Below are 20,554 nucleotides of genomic sequence, written 5' to 3' on the forward strand. Positions count from 1 at the left end.
ACACACGCGAGACAGATCGCAGGGCTTGCGCGCGGCCGGGCGGCGGGAGGACTGCGCGGGGTGTGGCAGTGTCCTGCTGGACCGACGGAAGCTTTCTCACCTGCCCGACACACGCCGCGATTCCAGATATTTGCGTAATTAGCGCGGTGCATTCTCGCCTGTCCCCTCCCCCTTCCGTCCCGACTTGTCCCGACTTGTCCCGACTGCCGCTCGCTGCCCGCTCGGGTCGTGGTCCATATGACAGCACAAGCACGAGAAACATCTGCGAGACTGGCGCCGGCGTGTCCGAGGGCGGCCGTGTGCGGCCGTTCGGTGCTACTAGAGCAGCGGCCGTGCCGTGCCGGGGCCGTGGAAAAGGTGCGAAAACACGGACACAAGACAGGCGATTCGACAAAGCATCCATCTCTTCCATCGGCGAAAGATAAATTTTTGTTCACAAATTTGCAGTTGAACACTGCTACAAAACTATAAGAACTGGCGTTTTTCAGAACGTTCCTGTCGCTTCATACTCTTGGTATTTCTAGAGACACTTTGGAAGAGAGGGCTGGCAGGGGTAGCGAAAAGAAGCAAAAAATGAAGACAGCCAGAGTTCCCAGGCGGTCATGGACCCGAATACTAACGTTGTTGCTTATCGTCGGTGATCGGGCGAGAACAGTTGATTTTTTAGTTTTTTGTTTGTTTATTTATTTATTTAGTTAGTTTTTGGAATTAAACGCTCCTACAAAACAGTAGGGCTCTGACGCACTTGAAGAGCACATCTGTCGATTCGCAGTGTTTCGTTACTTTCAAGGTGTTCTAGCACTCTTCCTTCGCGCATTCTTGCTCAAACTTAATTTATTACTGTAGTTTCATATGTTACGTTTAATACAGTCGTTTAAAATGCTTGAGGAAGCATCTTTGTCACACCTGAGAGTTAGTATGAAAAGAGGGCTGACCGGTGTAGCGACGTAAAAAGGAAAAAATGAGAGGGAGCCAACAGCACCCGGTGTTCCCAGGCGGTCACCCATCCAAGTACTAACCGGGCCCGATGTTGCTTAACTTCGGTGATCGGACGAGAACCGGTGTATTCAACATGGTATGGCCGTTGGCGTCCTTATACTGTAGCCGCACAGCAGAAGAAGGCTTCGCCTCTCCTCCCAACACACGCAATCGCCGTTTTTTCGGTGGCACATTTGACGCAAAGCACGTCCTTCCACCTCGAGAGCGACGCGCAGTGCGGCGCGCCGCCACGTGGGTCGGACGCACAACACAGCTGCTCGTTGCACCCGCCTGTCATTCGTTTGGTGCGTGCGGCCTCCGACACTCGCGGCAGACGCACCTTGTTCTTGTTATCCGGCGCAGGGCTTGCGCGCGGCCGGGCGGCGGGAGGACTGCGCGGGGTGTGGCAGTGTCCTGCTGGACCGACGGAAGCTTTCTCACCTGCCCGACACACGCCGCGATTCCAGATATTTGCGTAATTAGCGCGGTGCATTCTCGCCTGTCCCCTCCCCCTTCCGTCCCGACTTGTCCCGACTTTGCTCGACTGCCGCTCGCTGCCGCTCGGGTCGTGGTCCATATGACAGCACAAGCACGAGAAACATCTGCGAGACTGGCGCCGGCGTGTCCGAGGCGCCGTGTGCGGCCGTTCGGTGCTACTAGAGCAGCGGCCGTGCCGTGCCGGGCCGTGGAAAGGTGCGAAAACACGGACACAAGACAGGCGATTCGACAAAGCATCCATCTCTTCCATCGGCGAAAGATAAATTTTTGTTCACAAATTTGCAGTTGAACACTGCTACAAAAACTATAAGAACTGGCGTTTTTCAGAACGTTCCTGTCGCTTCATACTCTTGGTATTTCTAGAGACACTTTGGAAGAGAGGGCTGGCAGGGGTAGCGAAAAGAATGCAAAAAATGAAGACAGCCAGAGTTCCCAGGCGGTCATGGACCCGAATACTAACGTTGTTGCTTATCGTCGGTGATCGGGCGAGAACAGTTGATTTTTTAGTTTTTTGTTTGTTTATTTATTTATTTAGTAGTTTTTGGAATTAAACGCTCCTACAAAACAGTAGGCTCTGACGCACTTGAAGAGCACATCTGTCGATTCGCAGTGTTTCGTTACTTTCAAGGTGTTCTAGCACTCTTCCTTCGCGCATTCTTGCTCAAACTTAATTTATTACTGTAGTTTCATATGTTACGTTTAATACAGTCGTTTAAAATGCTTGAGGAAGCATCTTTGTCACACCTGAGAGTTAGTATGAAAAGAGGGCTGACCGGTGTAGCGACGTAAAAAGGAAAAAATGAGAGGGAGCCAACAGCACCCGGTGTTCCCAGGCGGTCACCCATCCAAGTACTAACCGGGCCCGATGTTGCTTAACTTCGGTGATCGGACGAGAACCGGTGTATTCAACATGGTATGGCCGTTGAGCGTCCTTATACTGTAGCCGCACAGCAGAAGAAGGCTTCGCCTCTCCTCCCAACACACGCAATCGCCGTTTTTTCGGTGGCACATTTGACGCAAAGCACGTCCTTCCACCTCGAGAGCGACGCGCAGTGCGGCGCGCCGCCACGTGGGTCGGACGCACAACACAGCTGCTCGTTGCACCGCCTGTCATTCGTTTGGTGCGTGCGGCCTCCGACACTCGCGGCAGGACGCACCTTGTTCTTGTTATCCGGCGCAGGGCTTGCGCGCGGCCGGGCGGCGGGAGGACTGCGCGGGGTGTGGCAGTGTCCTGCTGGACCGACGGAAGCTTTCTCACCTGCCCGACACACGCCGCGATTCCAGATATTTGCGTAATTAGCGCGGTGCATTCTCGCCTGTCCCCTCCCCCTTCCGTCCCGACTTGTCCCGACTTTGCTCGACTGCCGCTCGCTGCCGCTCGGGTCGTGGTCCATATGACAGCACAAGCACGAGAAACATCTGCGAGGACTGGCGCCGGCGTGTCCGAGGCGCCGTGTGCGGCCGTTCGGTGCTACTAGAGCAGCGGCCGTGCCGTGCCGGGCCGTGGAAAGGTGCGAAAACACGGACACAAGACAGGCGATTCGACAAAGCATCCATCTCTTCCATCGGCGAAAGATAAATTTTTGTTCACAAATTTGCAGTTGAACACTGCTACAAAACTATAAGAACTGGCGTTTTTCAGAACGTTCCTGTCGCTTCATACTCTTGGTATTTCTAGAGACACTTTGGAAGAGAGGGCTGGCAGGGGTAGCGAAAAGAAGCAAAAAATGAAGACAGCCAGAGTTCCCAGGCGGTCATGGACCCGAATACTAACGTTGTTGCTTATCGTCGGTGATCGGGCGAGAACAGTTGATTTTTTAGTTTTTTGTTTGTTTATTTATTTATTTAGTTAGTTTTTGGAATTAAACGCTCCTACAAAACAGTAGGCTCTGACGCACTTGAAGAGCACATCTGTCGATTCGCAGTGTTTCGTTACTTTCAAGGTGTTCTAGCACTCTTCCTTCGCGCATTCTTGCTCAAACTTAATTTATTACTGTAGTTTCATATGTTACGTTTAATACAGTCGTTTAAAATGCTTGAGGAAGCATCCTTTGTCACACCTGAGAGTTAGTATGAAAAGAGGCTGACCGGTGTAGCGACGTAAAAAAGGAAAAAATGAGAGGGAGCCAACAGCACCCGGTGTTCCCAGGCGGTCACCCATCCCAAGTACTAACCGGGCCCGATGTTGCTTAACTTCGGTGATCGGACGAGAACCGGTGTATTCAACATGTTATGGCCGTTGGCGTCCTTATACTGTAGCCGCACAGCAGAAGAAGGCTTCGCCTCTCCTCCCAAACACACGCAATCGCCGTTTTTCGGTGGCACATTTGACGCAAAGCACGTCCTTCCACCTCGAGAGCGACGCGCAGTGCGGCGCGCCGCCACGTGGGTCGGACGCACAACACAGCTGCTCGTTGCACCGCCTGTCATTCGTTTGGTGCGTGCGGCCTCCGACACTCGCGGCAGACGCACCCTTGTTCTTGTTATCCGGCGCAGGGCTTGCGCGCGGCCCGGGCGGCGGGAGGACTGCGCGGGGTGTGGCAGTGTCCTGCTGGACCGACGGAAGCTTTCTCACCTGCCCGACACACGCCGCGATTCCAGATATTTGCGTAATTAGCGCGGTGCATTCTCGCCTGTCCCCTCCCCCTTCCGTCCCGACTTGTCCCGACTTTGCTCGACTGCCGCTCGCTGCCGCTCGGGTCGTGGTCCATATGACAGCACAAGCACGAGAAACATCTGCGAGACTGGCGCCGGCGTGTCCGAGGCGCCGTGTGCGGCCGTTCGGTGCTACTAGAGCAGCGGCCGTGCCGTGCCGGGGCCGTGGAAAGGTGCGAAAACACGGACACAAGACAGGCGATTCGACAAAGCATCCATCTCTTCCATCGGCGAAAGATAAATTTTTGTTCACAAATTTGCAGTTGAACACTGCTACAAAACTATAAGAACTGGCGTTTTTCAGAACGTTCCTGTCGCTTCATACTCTTGGTATTTCTAGAGACACTTTGGAAGAGAGGGCTGGCAGGGGTAGCGAAAAGAAGCAAAAAATGAAGACAGCCAGAGTTCCCAGGCGGTCATGGACCCGAATACTAACGTTGTTGCTTATCGTCGGTGATCGGGCGAGAACAGTTGATTTTTTAGTTTTTTGTTTGTTTATTTATTTATTTAGTTAGTTTTTTGGAATTAAACGCTCCTACAAAACAGTAGGCTCTGACGCACTTGAAGAGCAACATCTGTCGATTCGCAGTGTTTCGTTACTTTCAAGGTGTTCTAGCACTCTTCCTTCGCGCATTCTTGCTCAAACTTAATTTATTACTGTAGTTTCATATGTTACGTTTAATACAGTCGTTTAAAATGCTTGAGGAAGCATCTTTGTCACACCTGAGAGTTAGTATGAAAAGAGGGCTGACCGGTGTAGCGACGTAAAAAGGAAAAAATGAGAGGGAGCCAACAGCACCCGGTGTTCCCAGGCGGTCACCCATCCAAGTACTAACCGGGCCCGATGTTGCTTAACTTCGGTGATCGGACGAGAACCGGTGTATTCAACATGTTATGGCCGTTGGCGTCCTTATACTGTAGCCGCACAGCAGAAGAAGGCTTCGCCTCTCCTCCCAACACACGCAATCGCCGTTTTTTTCGGTGGCACATTTGACGCAAAGCACGTCCTTCCACCTCGAGAGCGACGCGCAGTGCGGCGCGCCGCCACGTGGGTCGGACGCACAACACAAGCTGCTCGTTGCACCGCCTGTCATTCGTTTGGTGCGTGCGGCCTCCGACACTCGCGGCAGACGCACCTTGTTCTTGTTATCCGGCGCAGGGCTTGCGCGCGGCCGGGCGGCGGGAGGACTGCGCGGGGTGTGGCAGTGTCCTGCTGGACCGACGGAAGCTTTCTCACCTGCCCGACACACGCCGCGATTCCAGATATTTGCGTAATTAGCGCGGTGCATTCTCGCCTGTCCCCTCCCCCTTCCGTCCCGACTTGTCCCGACTTTGCTCGACTGCCGCTCGCTGCCGCTCGGGTCGTGGTCCATATGACAGCACAAGCACGAGAAACATCTGCGAGACTGGCGCCGGCGTGTCCGAGGCGCCGTGTGCGGCCGTTCGGGTGCTACTAGAGCAGCGGCCGTGCCGTGCCGGGCCGTGGAAAGGTGCGAAAACACGGACACAAGACAGGCGATTCGACAAAGCATCCATCTCTTCCATCGGCGAAAGATAAATTTTTGTTCACAAATTTGCAGTTGAACACTGCTACAAAACTATAAGAACTGGCGTTTTTCAGAACGTTCCTGTCGCTTCATACTCTTGGTATTTCTAGAGACACTTTGGAAGAGAGGGCTGGGCAGGGGTAGCGAAAAGAAGCAAAAAATGAAGACAGCCAGAGTTCCCAGGCGGTCATGGACCCGAATACTAACGTTGTTGCTTATCGTCGGTGATCGGGCGAGAACAGTTGATTTTTTAGTTTTTTGTTTGTTTATTTATTTATTTAGTTAGTTTTTGGAATTAAACGCTCCTACAAAACAGTAGGCTCTGACGCACTTGAAGAGCACATCTGTCGATTCGCAGTGTTTCGTTACTTTCAAGGTGTTCTAGCACTCTTCCTTCGCGCATTCTTGCTCAAACTTAATTTATTACTGTAGTTTCATATGTTACGTTTAATACAGTCGTTTAAAATGCTTGAGGAAGCATCTTTGTCACACCTGAGAGTTAGTATGAAAAGAGGGCTGACCGGTGTAGCGACGTAAAAAGGAAAAAATGAGAGGGAGCCAACAGCACCCGGTGTTCCCAGGCGGTCACCCATCCAAGTACTAACCGGGCCCGATGTTGCTTAACTTCGGTGATCGGACGAGAACCGGTGTATTCAACATGTTATGGCCGTTGGCGTCCTTATACTGTAGCCGCACAGCAGAAGAAGGCTTCGCCTCTCCTCCCAACACACGCAATCGCCGTTTTTTCGGTGGCACATTTGACGCAAAGCACGTCCCTTCCACCTCGAGAGCGACGCGCAGTGCGGCGCGCCGCCACGTGGGTCGGACGCACAACACAGCTGCTCGTTGCACCGCCTGTCATTCGTTTGGTGCGTGCGGCCCTCCGACACTCGCGGCAGACGCACCTTGTTCTTGTTATCCCGGCGCAGGGCTTGCGCGCGGCCGGGCGGCGGGAGGACTGCGCGGGGTGTGGCAGTGTCCTGCTGGACCGACGGAAGCTTTCTCACCTGCCCGACACACGCCGCGATTCCAGATATTTGCGTAATTAGCGCGGTGCATTCTCGCCTGTCCCCTCCCCCTTCCGTCCCGACTTGTCCCGACTTGTCCCGACTTGCCGCTCGCTGCCGCTCGGGTCGTGGTCCATATGACAGACACACGCGAGACAGATGAGAAACATCTGCGAGACTGGCGCCGGCGTGTCCGAGGCGCCGTGTGCGGCCGTTCGGTGCTACTAGAGCAGCGGCCGTGCCGTGCCGGGCCGTGGAAAGGTGCGAAAACACGGACACAAGACAGGCGATTCGACAAAGCATCCATCTCTTCCATCGGCGAAAGATAAATTTTTGTTCACAAATTTGCAGTTGAACACTGCTACAAAACTATAAGAACTGGCGTTTTTCAGAACGTTCCTGTCGCTTCATACTCTTGGTATTTCTAGAGACACTTTGGAAGAGAGGGCTGGCAGGGGTAGCGAAAAGAAGCAAAAAATGAAGACAGCCAGAGTTCCCAGGCGGTCATGGACCCGAATACTAACGTTGTTGCTTATCGTCGGTGATCGGGCGAGAACAGTTGATTTTTTAGTTTTTTGTTTGTTTATTTATTTATTTAGTTAGTTTTTGGAATTAAACGCTCCTACAAAACAGTAGGCTCTGACGCACTTGAAGAGCACATCTGTCGATTCGCAGTGTTTCGTTACTTTCAAGGTGTTCTAGCACTCTTCCTTCGCGCATTCTTGCTCAAACTTAATTTATTACTGTAGTTTCATATGTTACGTTTAATACAGTCGTTTAAAATGCTTGAGGAAGCATCTTTGTCACACCTGAGAGTTAGTATGAAAAGAGGGCTGACCGGTGTAGCGACGTAAAAAGGAAAAAATGAGAGGGAGCCAACAGCACCCGGTGTTCCCAGGCGGTCACCCATCCAAGTACTAACCGGGCCCGATGTTGCTTAACTTCGGTGATCGGACGAGAACCGGTGTATTCAACATGTTATGGCCGTTGGCGTCCTTATACTGTAGCCGCACAGCAGAAGAAGGCTTCGCCTCTCCTCCCAACACACGCAATCGCCGTTTTTCGGTGGCACATTTGACGCAAAGCACGTCCTTCCACCTCGAGAGCGACGCGCAGTGCGGCGCGCCGCCACGTGGGTCGGACGCACAACACAGCTGCTCGTTGCACCGCCTGTCATTCGTTTGGTGCGTGCGGCCTCCGACACTCGCGGCAGACGCACCTTGTTCTTGTTATCCGGCGCAGGGCTTGCGCGCGGCCGGGCGGCGGGAGGACTGCGCGGGGTGTGGCAGTGTCCTGCTGGACCGACGGAAGCTTTCTCACCTGCCCGACACACGCCGCGATTCCAGATATTTGCGTAATTAGCGCGGTGCATTCTCGCCTGTCCCCTCCCCCTTCCGTCCCGACTTGTCCCGACTTGTCCCGACTGCCGCTCGCTGCCGCTCGGGTCGTGGTCCATATGACAGCACAAGCACGAGAAACATCTGCGAGACTGGCGCCGGCGTGTCCGAGGCGCCGTGTGCGGCCGTTCGGTGCTACTAGAGCAGCGGCCGTGCCGTGCCGGGCCGTGGAAAGGTGCGAAAACACGGACACAAGACAGGCGATTCGACAAAGCATCCATCTCTTCCATCGGCGAAAGATAAATTTTTGTTCACAAATTTGCAGTTGAACACTGCTACAAAACTATAAGAACTGGCGTTTTTCAGAACGTTCCTGTCGCTTCATACTCTTGGTATTTCTAGAGACACTTTGGAAGAGAGGGCTGGCAGGGGTAGCGAAAAGAAGCAAAAAATGAAGACAGCCAGAGTTCCCAGGCGGTCATGGACCCGAATACTAACGTTGTTGCTTATCGTCGGTGATCGGGCGAGAACAGTTGATTTTTTAGTTTTTTGTTTATTTATTTATTTAGTTAGTTTTTGGAATTAAACGCTCCTACAAAACAGTAGGCTCTGACGCACTTGAAGAGCACATCTGTCGATTCGCAGTGTTTCGTTACTTTCAAGGTGTTCTAGCACTCTTCCTTCGCGCATTCTTGCTCAAACTTAATTTATTACTGTAGTTTCATATGTTACGTTTAATACAGTCGTTTAAAATGCTTGAGGAAGCATCTTTGTCACACCTGAGAGTTAGTATGAAAAGAGGGCTGACCGGTGTAGCGACGTAAAAAGGAAAAAATGAGAGGGAGCCAACAGCACCCGGTGTTCCCAGGCGGTCACCCATCCAAGTACTAACCGGGCCCGATGTTGCTTAACTTCGGTGATCGGACGAGAACCGGTGTATTCAACATGTTATGGCCGTTGGCGTCCTTATACTGTAGCCGCACAGCAGAAGAAGGCTTCGCCTCTCCTCCCAACACACGCAATCGCCGTTTTTCGGTGGCACATTTGACGCAAAGCACGTCCTTCCACCTCGAGAGCGACGCGCAGTGCGGCGCGCCGCCACGTGGGTCGGACGCACAACACAGCTGCTCGTTGCACCGCCTGTCATTCGTTTGGTGCGTGCGGCCTCCGACACTCGCGGCAGACGCACCTTGTTCTTGTTATCCGGCGCAGGGCTTGCGCGCGGCCGGGCGGCGGGAGGACTGCGCGGGGTGTGGCAGTGTCCTGCTGGACCGACGGAAGCTTTCTCACCTGCCCGACACACGCCGCGATTCCAGATATTTGCGTAATTAGCGCGGTGCATTCTCGCCTGTCCCCTCCCCCTTCCGTCCCGACTTGTCCCGACTTGTCCCGACTGCCGCTCGCTGCCGCTCGGGTCGTGGTCCATATGACAGCACAAGCACGAGAAACATCTGCGAGACTGGCGCCGGCGTGTCCGAGGCGCCGTGTGCGGCCGTTCGGTGCTACTAGAGCAGCGGCCGTGCCGTGCCGGGCCGTGGAAAGGTGCGAAAACACGGACACAAGACAGGCGATTCGACAAAGCATCCATCTCTTCCATCGGCGAAAGATAAATTTTTGTTCACAAATTTGCAGTTGAACACTGCTACAAAACTATAAGAACTGGCGTTTTTCAGAACGTTCCTGTCGCTTCATACTCTTGGTATTTCTAGAGACACTTTGGAAGAGAGGGCTGGCAGGGGTAGCGAAAAGAAGCAAAAAATGAAGACAGCCAGAGTTCCCAGGCGGTCATGGACCCGAATACTAACGTTGTTGCTTATCGTCGGTGATCGGGCGAGAACAGTTGATTTTTTAGTTTTTTGTTTGTTTATTTATTTATTTAGTTAGTTTTTGGAATTAAACGCTCCTACAAAACAGTAGGCTCTGACGCACTTGAAGAGCACATCTGTCGATTCGCAGTGTTTCGTTACTTTCAAGGTGTTCTAGCACTCTTCCTTCGCGCATTCTTGCTCAAACTTAATTTATTACTGTAGTTTCATATGTTACGTTTAATACAGTCGTTTAAAATGCTTGAGGAAGCATCTTTGTCACACCTGAGAGTTAGTATGAAAAGAGGGCTGACCGGTGTAGCGACGTAAAAAGGAAAAAATGAGAGGGAGCCAACAGCACCCGGTGTTCCCAGGCGGTCACCCATCCAAGTACTAACCGGGCCCGATGTTGCTTAACTTCGGTGATCGGACGAGAACCGGTGTATTCAACATGGTATGGCCGTTGGCGTCCTTATACTGTAGCCGCACAGCAGAAGAAGGCTTCGCCTCTCCTCCCAACACACGCAATCGCCGTTTTTCGGTGGCACATTTGACGCAAAGCACGTCCTTCCACCTCGAGAGCGACGCGCAGTGCGGCGCGCCGCCACGTGGGTCGGACGCACAACACAGCTGCTCGTTGCACCGCCTGTCATTCGTTTGGTGCGTGCGGCCTCCGACACTCGCGGCAGACGCACCTTGTTCTTGTTATCCGGCGCAGGGCTTGCGCGCGGCCGGGCGGCGGGAGGACTGCGCGGGGTGTGGCAGTGTCCTGCTGGACCGACGGAAGCTTTCTCACCTGCCCGACACACGCCGCGATTCCAGATATTTGCGTAATTAGCGCGGTGCATTCTCGCCTGTCCCCTCCCCCTTCCGTCCCGACTTGTCCCGACTTTGCTCGACTGCCGCTCGCTGCCGCTCGGGTCGTGGTCCATATGACAGCACAAGCACGAGAAACATCTGCGAGACTGGCGCCGGCGTGTCCGAGGCGCCGTGTGCGGCCGTTCGGTGCTACTAGAGCAGCGGCCGTGCCGTGCCGGGCCGTGGAAAGGTGCGAAAACACGGACACAAGACAGGCGATTCGACAAAGCATCCATCTCTTCCATCGGCGAAAGATAAATTTTTGTTCACAAATTTGCAGTTGAACACTGCTACAAAACTATAAGAACTGGCGTTTTTCAGAACGTTCCTGTCGCTTCATACTCTTGGTATTTCTAGAGACACTTTGGAAGAGAGGGCTGGCAGGGGTAGCGAAAAGAAGCAAAAAATGAAGACAGCCAGAGTTCCCAGGCGGTCATGGACCCGAATACTAACGTTGTTGCTTATCGTCGGTGATCGGGCGAGAACAGTTGATTTTTTAGTTTTTTGTTTGTTTATTTATTTATTTAGTTAGTTTTTGGAATTAAACGCTCCTACAAAACAGTAGGCTCTGACGCACTTGAAGAGCACATCTGTCGATTCGCAGTGTTTCGTTACTTTCAAGGTGTTCTAGCACTCTTCCTTCGCGCATTCTTGCTCAAACTTAATTTATTACTGTAGTTTCATATGTTACGTTTAATACAGTCGTTTAAAATGCTTGAGGAAGCATCTTTGTCACACCTGAGAGTTAGTATGAAAAGAGGGCTGACCGGTGTAGCGACGTAAAAAGGAAAAAATGAGAGGGAGCCAACAGCACCCGGTGTTCCCAGGCGGTCACCCATCCAAGTACTAACCGGGCCCGATGTTGCTTAACTTCGGTGATCGGACGAGAACCGGTGTATTCAACATGTTATGGCCGTTGGCGTCCTTATACTGTAGCCGCACAGCAGAAGAAGGCTTCGCCTCTCCTCCCAACACACGCAATCGCCGTTTTTCGGTGGCACATTTGACGCAAAGCACGTCCTTCCACCTCGAGAGCGACGCGCAGTGCGGCGCGCCGCCACGTGGGTCGGACGCACAACACAGCTGCTCGTTGCACCGCCTGTCATTCGTTTGGTGCGTGCGGCCTCCGACACTCGCGGCAGACGCACCTTGTTCTTGTTATCCGGCGCAGGGCTTGCGCGCGGCCGGGCGGCGGGAGGACTGCGCGGGGTGTGGCAGTGTCCTGCTGGACCGACGGAAGCTTTCTCACCTGCCCGACACACGCCGCGATTCCAGATATTTGCGTAATTAGCGCGGTGCATTCTCGCCTGTCCCCTCCCCCTTCCGTCCCGACTTGTCCCGACTTGTCCCGACTGCCGCTCGCTGCCGCTCGGGTCGTGGTCCATATGACAGCACAAGCACGAGAAACATCTGCGAGACTGGCGCCGGCGTGTCCGAGGCGCCGTGTGCGGCCGTTCGGTGCTACTAGAGCAGCGGCCGTGCCGTGCCGGGCCGTGGAAAGGTGCGAAAACACGGACACAAGACAGGCGATTCGACAAAGCATCCATCTCTTCCATCGGCGAAAGATAAATTTTTGTTCACAAATTTGCAGTTGAACACTGCTACAAAACTATAAGAACTGGCGTTTTTCAGAACGTTCCTGTCGCTTCATACTCTTGGTATTTCTAGAGACACTTTGGAAGAGAGGGCTGGCAGGGGTAGCGAAAAGAAGCAAAAAATGAAGACAGCCAGAGTTCCCAGGCGGTCATGGACCCGAATACTAACGTTGTTGCTTATCGTCGGTGATCGGGCGAGAACAGTTGATTTTTTAGTTTTTTGTTTGTTTATTTATTTATTTAGTTAGTTTTTGGAATTAAACGCTCCTACAAAACAGTAGGCTCTGACGCACTTGAAGAGCACATCTGTCGATTCGCAGTGTTTCGTTACTTTCAAGGTGTTCTAGCACTCTTCCTTCGCGCATTCTTGCTCAAACTTAATTTATTACTGTAGTTTCATATGTTACGTTTAATACAGTCGTTTAAAATGCTTGAGGAAGCATCTTTGTCACACCTGAGAGTTAGTATGAAAAGAGGGCTGACCGGTGTAGCGACGTAAAAAGGAAAAAATGAGAGGGAGCCAACAGCACCCGGTGTTCCCAGGCGGTCACCCATCCAAGTACTAACCGGGCCCGATGTTGCTTAACTTCGGTGATCGGACGAGAACCGGTGTATTCAACATGTTATGGCCGTTGGCGTCCTTATACTGTAGCCGCACAGCAGAAGAAGGCTTCGCCTCTCCTCCCAACACACGCAATCGCCGTTTTTCGGTGGCACATTTGACGCAAAGCACGTCCTTCCACCTCGAGAGCGACGCGCAGTGCGGCGCGCCGCCACGTGGGTCGGACGCACAACACAGCTGCTCGTTGCACCGCCTGTCATTCGTTTGGTGCGTGCGGCCTCCGACACTCGCGGCAGACGCACCTTGTTCTTGTTATCCGGCGCAGGGCTTGCGCGCGGCCGGGCGGCGGGAGGACTGCGCGGGGTGTGGCAGTGTCCTGCTGGACCGACGGAAGCTTTCTCACCTGCCCGACACACGCCGCGATTCCAGATATTTGCGTAATTAGCGCGGTGCATTCTCGCCTGTCCCCTCCCCCTTCCGTCCCGACTTGTCCCGACTTGTCCCGACTGCCGCTCGCTGCCGCTCGGGTCGTGGTCCATATGACAGCACAAGCACGAGAAACATCTGCGAGACTGGCGCCGGCGTGTCCGAGGCGCCGTGTGCGGCCGTTCGGTGCTACTAGAGCAGCGGCCGTGCCGTGCCGGGCCGTGGAAAGGTGCGAAAACACGGACACAAGACAGGCGATTCGACAAAGCATCCATCTCTTCCATCGGCGAAAGATAAATTTTTGTTCACAAATTTGCAGTTGAACACTGCTACAAAACTATAAGAACTGGCGTTTTTCAGAACGTTCCTGTCGCTTCATACTCTTGGTATTTCTAGAGACACTTTGGAAGAGAGGGCTGGCAGGGGTAGCGAAAAGAAGCAAAAAATGAAGACAGCCAGAGTTCCCAGGCGGTCATGGACCCGAATACTAACGTTGTTGCTTATCGTCGGTGATCGGGCGAGAACAGTTGATTTTTTAGTTTTTTGTTTGTTTATTTATTTATTTAGTTAGTTTTTGGAATTAAACGCTCCTACAAAACAGTAGGCTCTGACGCACTTGAAGAGCACATCTGTCGATTCGCAGTGTTTCGTTACTTTCAAGGTGTTCTAGCACTCTTCCTTCGCGCATTCTTGCTCAAACTTAATTTATTACTGTAGTTTCATATGTTACGTTTAATACAGTCGTTTAAAATGCTTGAGGAAGCATCTTTGTCACACCTGAGAGTTAGTATGAAAAGAGGGCTGACCGGTGTAGCGACGTAAAAAGGAAAAAATGAGAGGGAGCCAACAGCACCCGGTGTTCCCAGGCGGTCACCCATCCAAGTACTAACCGGGCCCGATGTTGCTTAACTTCGGTGATCGGACGAGAACCGGTGTATTCAACATGGTATGGCCGTTGGCGTCCTTATACTGTAGCCGCACAGCAGAAGAAGGCTTCGCCTCTCCTCCCAACACACGCAATCGCCGTTTTTCGGTGGCACATTTGACGCAAAGCACGTCCTTCCACCTCGAGAGCGACGCGCAGTGCGGCGCGCCGCCACGTGGGTCGGACGCACAACACAGCTGCTCGTTGCACCGCCTGTCATTCGTTTGGTGCGTGCGGCCTCCGACACTCGCGGCAGACGCACCTTGTTCTTGTTATCCGGCGCAGGGCTTGCGCGCGGCCGGGCGGCGGGAGGACTGCGCGGGGTGTGGCAGTGTCCTGCTGGACCGACGGAAGCTTTCTCACCTGCCCGACACACGCCGCGATTCCAGATATTTGCGTAATTAGCGCGGTGCATTCTCGCCTGTCCCCTCCCCCTTCCGTCCCGACTTGTCCCGACTTTGCTCGACTGCCGCTCGCTGCCGCTCGGGTCGTGGTCCATATGACAGCACAAGCACGAGAAACATCTGCGAGACTGGCGCCGGCGTGTCCGAGGCGCCGTGTGCGGCCGTTCGGTGCTACTAGAGCAGCGGCCGTGCCGTGCCGGGCCGTGGAAAGGTGCGAAAACACGGACACAAGACAGGCGATTCGACAAAGCATCCATCTCTTCCATCGGCGAAAGATAAATTTTTGTTCACAAATTTGCAGTTGAACACTGCTACAAAACTATAAGAACTGGCGTTTTTCAGAACGTTCCTGTCGCTTCATACTCTTGGTATTTCTAGAGACACTTTGGAAGAGAGGGCTGGCAGGGGTAGCGAAAAGAAGCAAAAAATGAAGACAGCCAGAGTTCCCAGGCGGTCATGGACCCGAATACTAACGTTGTTGCTTATCGTCGGTGATCGGGCGAGAACAGTTGATTTTTTAGTTTTTTGTTTGTTTATTTATTTATTTAGTTAGTTTTTGGAATTAAACGCTCCTACAAAACAGTAGGCTCTGACGCACTTGAAGAGCACATCTGTCGATTCGCAGTGTTTCGTTACTTTCAAGGTGTTCTAGCACTCTTCCTTCGCGCATTCTTGCTCAAACTTAATTTATTACTGTAGTTTCATATGTTACGTTTAATACAGTCGTTTAAAATGCTTGAGGAAGCATCTTTGTCACACCTGAGAGTTAGTATGAAAAGAGGGCTGACCGGTGTAGCGACGTAAAAAGGAAAAAATGAGAGGGAGCCAACAGCACCCGGTGTTCCCAGGCGGTCACCCATCCAAGTACTAACCGGGCCCGATGTTGCTTAACTTCGGTGATCGGACGAGAACCGGTGTATTCAACATGGTATGGCCGTTGGCGTCCTTATACTGTAGCCGCACAGCAGAAGAAGGCTTCGCCTCTCCTCCCAACACACGCAATCGCCGTTTTTCGGTGGCACATTTGACGCAAAGCACGTCCTTCCACCTCGAGAGCGACGCGCAGTGCGGCGCGCCGCCACGTGGGTCGGACGCACAACACAGCTGCTCGTTGCACCGCCTGTCATTCGTTTGGTGCGTGCGGCCTCCGACACTCGCGGCAGACGCACCTTGTTCTTGTTATCCGGCGCAGGGCTTGCGCGCGGCCGGGCGGCGGGAGGACTGCGCGGGGTGTGGCAGTGTCCTGCTGGACCGACGGAAGCTTTCTCACCTGCCCGACACACGCCGCGATTCCAGATATTTGCGTAATTAGCGCGGTGCATTCTCGCCTGTCCCCTCCCCCTTCCGTCCCGACTTGTCCCGACTTTGCTCGACTGCCGCTCGCTGCCGCTCGGGTCGTGGTCCATATGACAGCACAAGCACGAGAAACATCTGCGAGACTGGCGCCGGCGTGTCCGAGGCGCCGTGTGCGGCCGTTCGGTGCTACTAGAGCAGCGGCCGTGCCGTGCCGGGCCGTGGAAAGGTGCGAAAACACGGACACAAGACAGGCGATTCGACAAAGCATCCATCTCTTCCATCGGCGAAAGATAAATTTTTGTTCACAAATTTGCAGTTGAACACTGCTACAAAACTATAAGAACTGGCGTTTTTCAGAACGTTCCTGTCGCTTCATACTCTTGGTATTTCTAGAGACACTTTGGAAGAGAGGGCTGGCAGGGGTAGCGAAAAGAAGCAAAAAATGAAGACAGCCAGAGTTCCCAGGCGGTCATGGACCCGAATACTAACGTTGTTGCTTATCGTCGGTGATCGGGCGAGAACAGTTGATTTTTTAGTTTTTTGTTTGTTTATTTATTTATTTAGTTAGTTTTTGGAATTAAACGCTCCTACAAAACAGTAGGCTCTGACGCACTTGAAGAGCACATCTGTCGATTCGCAGTGTTTCGTTACTTTCAAGGTGTTCTAGCACTCTTCCTTCGCGCATTCTTGCTCAAACTTAATTTATTACTGTAGTTTCATATGTTACGTTTAATACAGTCGTTTAAAATGCTTGAGGAAGCATCTTTGTCACACCTGAGAGTTAGTATGAAAAGAGGGCTGACCGGTGTAGCGACGTAAAAAGGAAAAAATGAGAGGGAGCCAACAGCACCCGGTGTTCCCAGGCGGTCACCCATCCAAGTACTAACCGGGCCCGATGTTGCTTAACTTCGGTGATCGGACGAGAACCGGTGTATTCAACATGTTATGGCCGTTGGCGTCCTTATACTGTAGCCGCACAGCAGAAGAAGGCTTCGCCTCTCCTCCCAACACACGCAATCGCCGTTTTTCGGTGGCACATTTGACGCAAAGCACGTCCTTCCACCTCGAGAGCGACGCGCAGTGCGGCGCGCCGCCACGTGGGTCGGACGCACAACACAGCTGCTCGTTGCACCGCCTGTCATTCGTTTGGTGCGTGCGGCCTCCGACACTCGCGGCAGACGCACCTTGTTCTTGTTATCCGGCGCAGGGCTTGCGCGCGGCCGGGCGGCGGGAGGACTGCGCGGGGTGTGGCAGTGTCCTGCTGGACCGACGGAAGCTTTCTCACCTGCCCGACACACGCCGCGATTCCAGATATTTGCGTAATTAGCGCGGTGCATTCTCGCCTGTCCCCTCCCCCTTCCGTCCCGACTTGTCCCGACTTGTCCCGACTGCCGCTCGCTGCCGCTCGGGTCGTGGTCCATATGACAGCACAAGCACGAGAAACATCTGCGAGACTGGCGCCGGCGTGTCCGAGGCGCCGTGTGCGGCCGTTCGGTGCTACTAGAGCAGCGGCCGTGCCGTGCCGGGCCGTGGAAAGGTGCGAAAACACGGACACAAGACAGGCGATTCGACAAAGCATCCATCTCTTCCATCGGCGAAAGATAAATTTTTGTTCACAAATTTGCAGTTGAACACTGCTACAAAACTATAAGAACTGGCGTTTTTCAGAACGTTCCTGTCGCTTCATACTCTTGGTATTTCTAGAGACACTTTGGAAGAGAGGGCTGGCAGGGGTAGCGAAAAGAAGCAAAAAATGAAGACAGCCAGAGTTCCCAGGCGGTCATGGACCCGAATACTAACGTTGTTGCTTATCGTCGGTGATCGGGCGAGAACAGTTGATTTTTTAGTTTTTTGTTTGTTTGTTTATTTATTTATTTAGTTAGTTTTTGGAATTAAACGCTCCTACAAAACAGTAGGCTCTGACGCACTTGAAGAGCACATCTGTCGATTCGCAGTGTTTCGTTACTTTCAAGGTGTTCTAGCACTCTTCCTTCGCGCATTCTTGCTCAAACTTAATTTATTACTGTAGTTTCATATGTTACGTTTAATACAGTCGTTTAAAATGCTTGAGGAAGCATCTTTGTCACACCTGAGAGTTAGTATGAAAAGAGGGCTGACCGGTGTAGCGACGTAAAAAGGAAAAAATGAGAGGGAGCCAACAGCACCCGGTGTTCCCAGGCGGTCACCCATCCAAGTACTAACCGGGCCCGATGTTGCTTAACTTCGGTGATCGGACGAGAACCGGTGTATTCAACATGTTATGGCCGTTGGCGTCCTTATACTGTAGCCGCACAGCAGAAGAAGGCTTCGCCTCTCCTCCCAACACACGCAATCGCCGTTTTTCGGTGGCACATTTGACGCAAAGCACGTCCTTCCACCTCGAGAGCGACGCGCAGTGCGGCGCGCCGCCACGTGGGTCGGACGCACAACACAGCTGCTCGTTGCACCGCCTGTCATTCGTTTGGTGCGTGCGGCCTCCGACACTCGCGGCAGACGCACCTTGTTCTTGTTATCCGGCGCAGGGCTTGCGCGCGGCCGGGCGGCGGGAGGACTGCGCGGGGTGTGGCAGTGTCCTGCTGGACCGACGGAAGCTTTCTCACCTGCCCGACACACGCCGCGATTCCAGATATTTGCGTAATTAGCGCGGTGCATTCTCGCCTGTCCCCTCCCCCTTCCGTCCCGACTTGTCCCGACTTGTCCCGACTGCCGCTCGCTGCCGCTCGGGTCGTGGTCCATATGACAGCACAAGCACGAGAAACATCTGCGAGACTGGCGCCGGCGTGTCCGAGGCGCCGTGTGCGGCCGTTCGGTGCTACTAGAGCAGCGGCCGTGCCGTGCCGGGCCGTGGAAAGGTGCGAAAACACGGACACAAGACAGGCGATTCGACAAAGCATCCATCTCTTCCATCGGCGAAAGATAAATTTTTGTTCACAAATTTGCAGTTGAACACTGCTACAAAACTATAAGAACTGGCGTTTTTCAGAACGTTCCTGTCGCTTCATACTCTTGGTATTTCTAGAGACACTTTGGAAGAGAGGGCTGGCAGGGGTAGCGAAAAGAAGCAAAAAATGAAGACAGCCAGAGTTCCCAGGCGGTCATGGACCCGAATACTAACGTTGTTGCTTATCGTCGGTGATCGGGCGAGAACAGTTGATTTTTTAGTTTTTTGTTTATTTATTTATTTAGTTAGTTTTTGGAATTAAACGCTCCTACAAAACAGTAGGCTCTGACGCACTTGAAGAGCACATCTGTCGATTCGCAGTGTTTCGTTACTTTCAAGGTGTTCTAGCACTCTTCCTTCGCGCATTCTTGCTCAAACTTAATTTATTACTGTAGTTTCATATGTTACGTTTAATACAGTCGTTTAAAATGCTTGAGGAAGCATCTTTGTCACACCTGAGAGTTAGTATGAAAAGAGGGCTGACCGGTGTAGCGACGTAAAAAGGAAAAAATGAGAGGGAGCCAACAGCACCCGGTGTTCCCAGGCGGTCACCCATCCAAGTACTAACCGGGCCCGATGTTGCTTAACTTCGGTGATCGGACGAGAACCGGTGTATTCAACATGTTATGGCCGTTGGCGTCCTTATACTGTAGCCGCACAGCAGAAGAAGGCTTCGCCTCTCCTCCCAACACACGCAATCGCCGTTTTTCGGTGGCACATTTGACGCAAAGCACGTCCTTCCACCTCGAGAGCGACGCGCAGTGCGGCGCGCCGCCACGTGGGTCGGACGCACAACACAGCTGCTCGTTGCACCGCCTGTCATTCGTTTGGTGCGTGCGGCCTCCGACACTCGCGGCAGACGCACCTTGTTCTTGTTATCCGGCGCAGGGCTTGCGCGCGGCCGGGCGGCGGGAGGACTGCGCGGGGTGTGGCAGTGTCCTGCTGGACCGACGGAAGCTTTCTCACCTGCCCGACACACGCCGCGATTCCAGATATTTGCGTAATTAGCGCGGTGCATTCTCGCCTGTCCCCTCCCCCTTCCGTCCCGACTTGTCCCGACTTGTCCCGACTGCCGCTCGCTGCCGCTCGGGTCGTGGTCCATATGACAGCACAAGCACGAGAAACATCTGCGAGACTGGCGCCGGCGTGTCCGAGGCGCCGTGTGCGGCCGTTCGGTGCTACTAGAGCAGCGGCCGTGCCGTGCCGGGCCGTGGAAAGGTGCGAAAACACGGACACAAGACAGGCGATTCGACAAAGCATCCATCTCTTCCATCGGCGAAAGATAAATTTTTGTTCACAAATTTGCAGTTGAACACTGCTACAAAACTATAAGAACTGGCGTTTTTCAGAACGTTCCTGTCGCTTCATACTCTTGGTATTTCTAGAGACACTTTGGAAGAGAGGGCTGGCAGGGGTAGCGAAAAGAAGCAAAAAATGAAGACAGCCAGAGTTCCCAGGCGGTCATGGACCCGAATACTAACGTTGTTGCTTATCGTCGGTGATCGGGCGAGAACAGTTGATTTTTTAGTTTTTTGTTTGTTTATTTATTTATTTAGTTAGTTTTTGGAATTAAACGCTCCTACAAAACAGTAGGCTCTGACGCACTTGAAGAGCACATCTGTCGATTCGCAGTGTTTCGTTACTTTCAAGGTGTTCTAGCACTCTTCCTTCGCGCATTCTTGCTCAAACTTAATTTATTACTGTAGTTTCATATGTTACG

General features: G+C 53.0%; 15 non-coding genes across 15 annotated transcripts; all 15 read right to left on the minus strand.

Annotated features, from left to right (window-relative positions):
* Positions 1 to 970: 970 nt before the first annotated feature.
* Positions 971 to 1,089, minus strand: LOC126327333 (5S ribosomal RNA). The gene has a single exon (XR_007561160.1). It is a non-coding gene; the product is annotated as a 5S ribosomal RNA (ribosomal RNA).
* Positions 1,090 to 2,284: 1,195 nt separating this feature from the next.
* On the minus strand, positions 2,285 to 2,403 carry LOC126327359 (5S ribosomal RNA). The gene has a single exon (XR_007561183.1). It is a non-coding gene; the product is annotated as a 5S ribosomal RNA (ribosomal RNA).
* A 1,197-nt stretch (positions 2,404 to 3,600) lies between these two features.
* On the minus strand, positions 3,601 to 3,720 carry LOC126327385 (5S ribosomal RNA). Its single transcript, XR_007561208.1, has one exon. It is a non-coding gene; the product is annotated as a 5S ribosomal RNA (ribosomal RNA).
* A 1,198-nt stretch (positions 3,721 to 4,918) lies between these two features.
* LOC126327360 (5S ribosomal RNA) lies at positions 4,919 to 5,037 on the minus strand. The gene has a single exon (XR_007561184.1). It is a non-coding gene; the product is annotated as a 5S ribosomal RNA (ribosomal RNA).
* Positions 5,038 to 6,234: 1,197 nt separating this feature from the next.
* On the minus strand, positions 6,235 to 6,353 carry LOC126327361 (5S ribosomal RNA). Its single transcript, XR_007561185.1, has one exon. It is a non-coding gene; the product is annotated as a 5S ribosomal RNA (ribosomal RNA).
* Positions 6,354 to 7,558: 1,205 nt separating this feature from the next.
* LOC126327362 (5S ribosomal RNA) lies at positions 7,559 to 7,677 on the minus strand. The gene has a single exon (XR_007561186.1). It is a non-coding gene; the product is annotated as a 5S ribosomal RNA (ribosomal RNA).
* Positions 7,678 to 8,865: 1,188 nt separating this feature from the next.
* LOC126327363 (5S ribosomal RNA) lies at positions 8,866 to 8,984 on the minus strand. Its single transcript, XR_007561187.1, has one exon. It is a non-coding gene; the product is annotated as a 5S ribosomal RNA (ribosomal RNA).
* A 1,192-nt stretch (positions 8,985 to 10,176) lies between these two features.
* Positions 10,177 to 10,295, minus strand: LOC126327346 (5S ribosomal RNA). Its single transcript, XR_007561171.1, has one exon. It is a non-coding gene; the product is annotated as a 5S ribosomal RNA (ribosomal RNA).
* A 1,192-nt stretch (positions 10,296 to 11,487) lies between these two features.
* Positions 11,488 to 11,606, minus strand: LOC126327364 (5S ribosomal RNA). The gene has a single exon (XR_007561188.1). It is a non-coding gene; the product is annotated as a 5S ribosomal RNA (ribosomal RNA).
* Positions 11,607 to 12,798: 1,192 nt separating this feature from the next.
* Positions 12,799 to 12,917, minus strand: LOC126327365 (5S ribosomal RNA). Its single transcript, XR_007561189.1, has one exon. It is a non-coding gene; the product is annotated as a 5S ribosomal RNA (ribosomal RNA).
* A 1,192-nt stretch (positions 12,918 to 14,109) lies between these two features.
* Positions 14,110 to 14,228, minus strand: LOC126327358 (5S ribosomal RNA). Its single transcript, XR_007561182.1, has one exon. It is a non-coding gene; the product is annotated as a 5S ribosomal RNA (ribosomal RNA).
* A 1,192-nt stretch (positions 14,229 to 15,420) lies between these two features.
* Positions 15,421 to 15,539, minus strand: LOC126327369 (5S ribosomal RNA). The gene has a single exon (XR_007561193.1). It is a non-coding gene; the product is annotated as a 5S ribosomal RNA (ribosomal RNA).
* A 1,192-nt stretch (positions 15,540 to 16,731) lies between these two features.
* On the minus strand, positions 16,732 to 16,850 carry LOC126327366 (5S ribosomal RNA). The gene has a single exon (XR_007561190.1). It is a non-coding gene; the product is annotated as a 5S ribosomal RNA (ribosomal RNA).
* Positions 16,851 to 18,046: 1,196 nt separating this feature from the next.
* LOC126327367 (5S ribosomal RNA) lies at positions 18,047 to 18,165 on the minus strand. Its single transcript, XR_007561191.1, has one exon. It is a non-coding gene; the product is annotated as a 5S ribosomal RNA (ribosomal RNA).
* A 1,188-nt stretch (positions 18,166 to 19,353) lies between these two features.
* On the minus strand, positions 19,354 to 19,472 carry LOC126327368 (5S ribosomal RNA). Its single transcript, XR_007561192.1, has one exon. It is a non-coding gene; the product is annotated as a 5S ribosomal RNA (ribosomal RNA).
* Positions 19,473 to 20,554: the final 1,082 nt, after the last annotated feature.

This window comes from Schistocerca gregaria, unplaced genomic scaffold, assembly GCF_023897955.1.
Source record: "Schistocerca gregaria isolate iqSchGreg1 unplaced genomic scaffold, iqSchGreg1.2 ptg001041l, whole genome shotgun sequence".
Classification (NCBI taxonomy): Eukaryota; Metazoa; Arthropoda; class Insecta; order Orthoptera; family Acrididae; genus Schistocerca; species Schistocerca gregaria.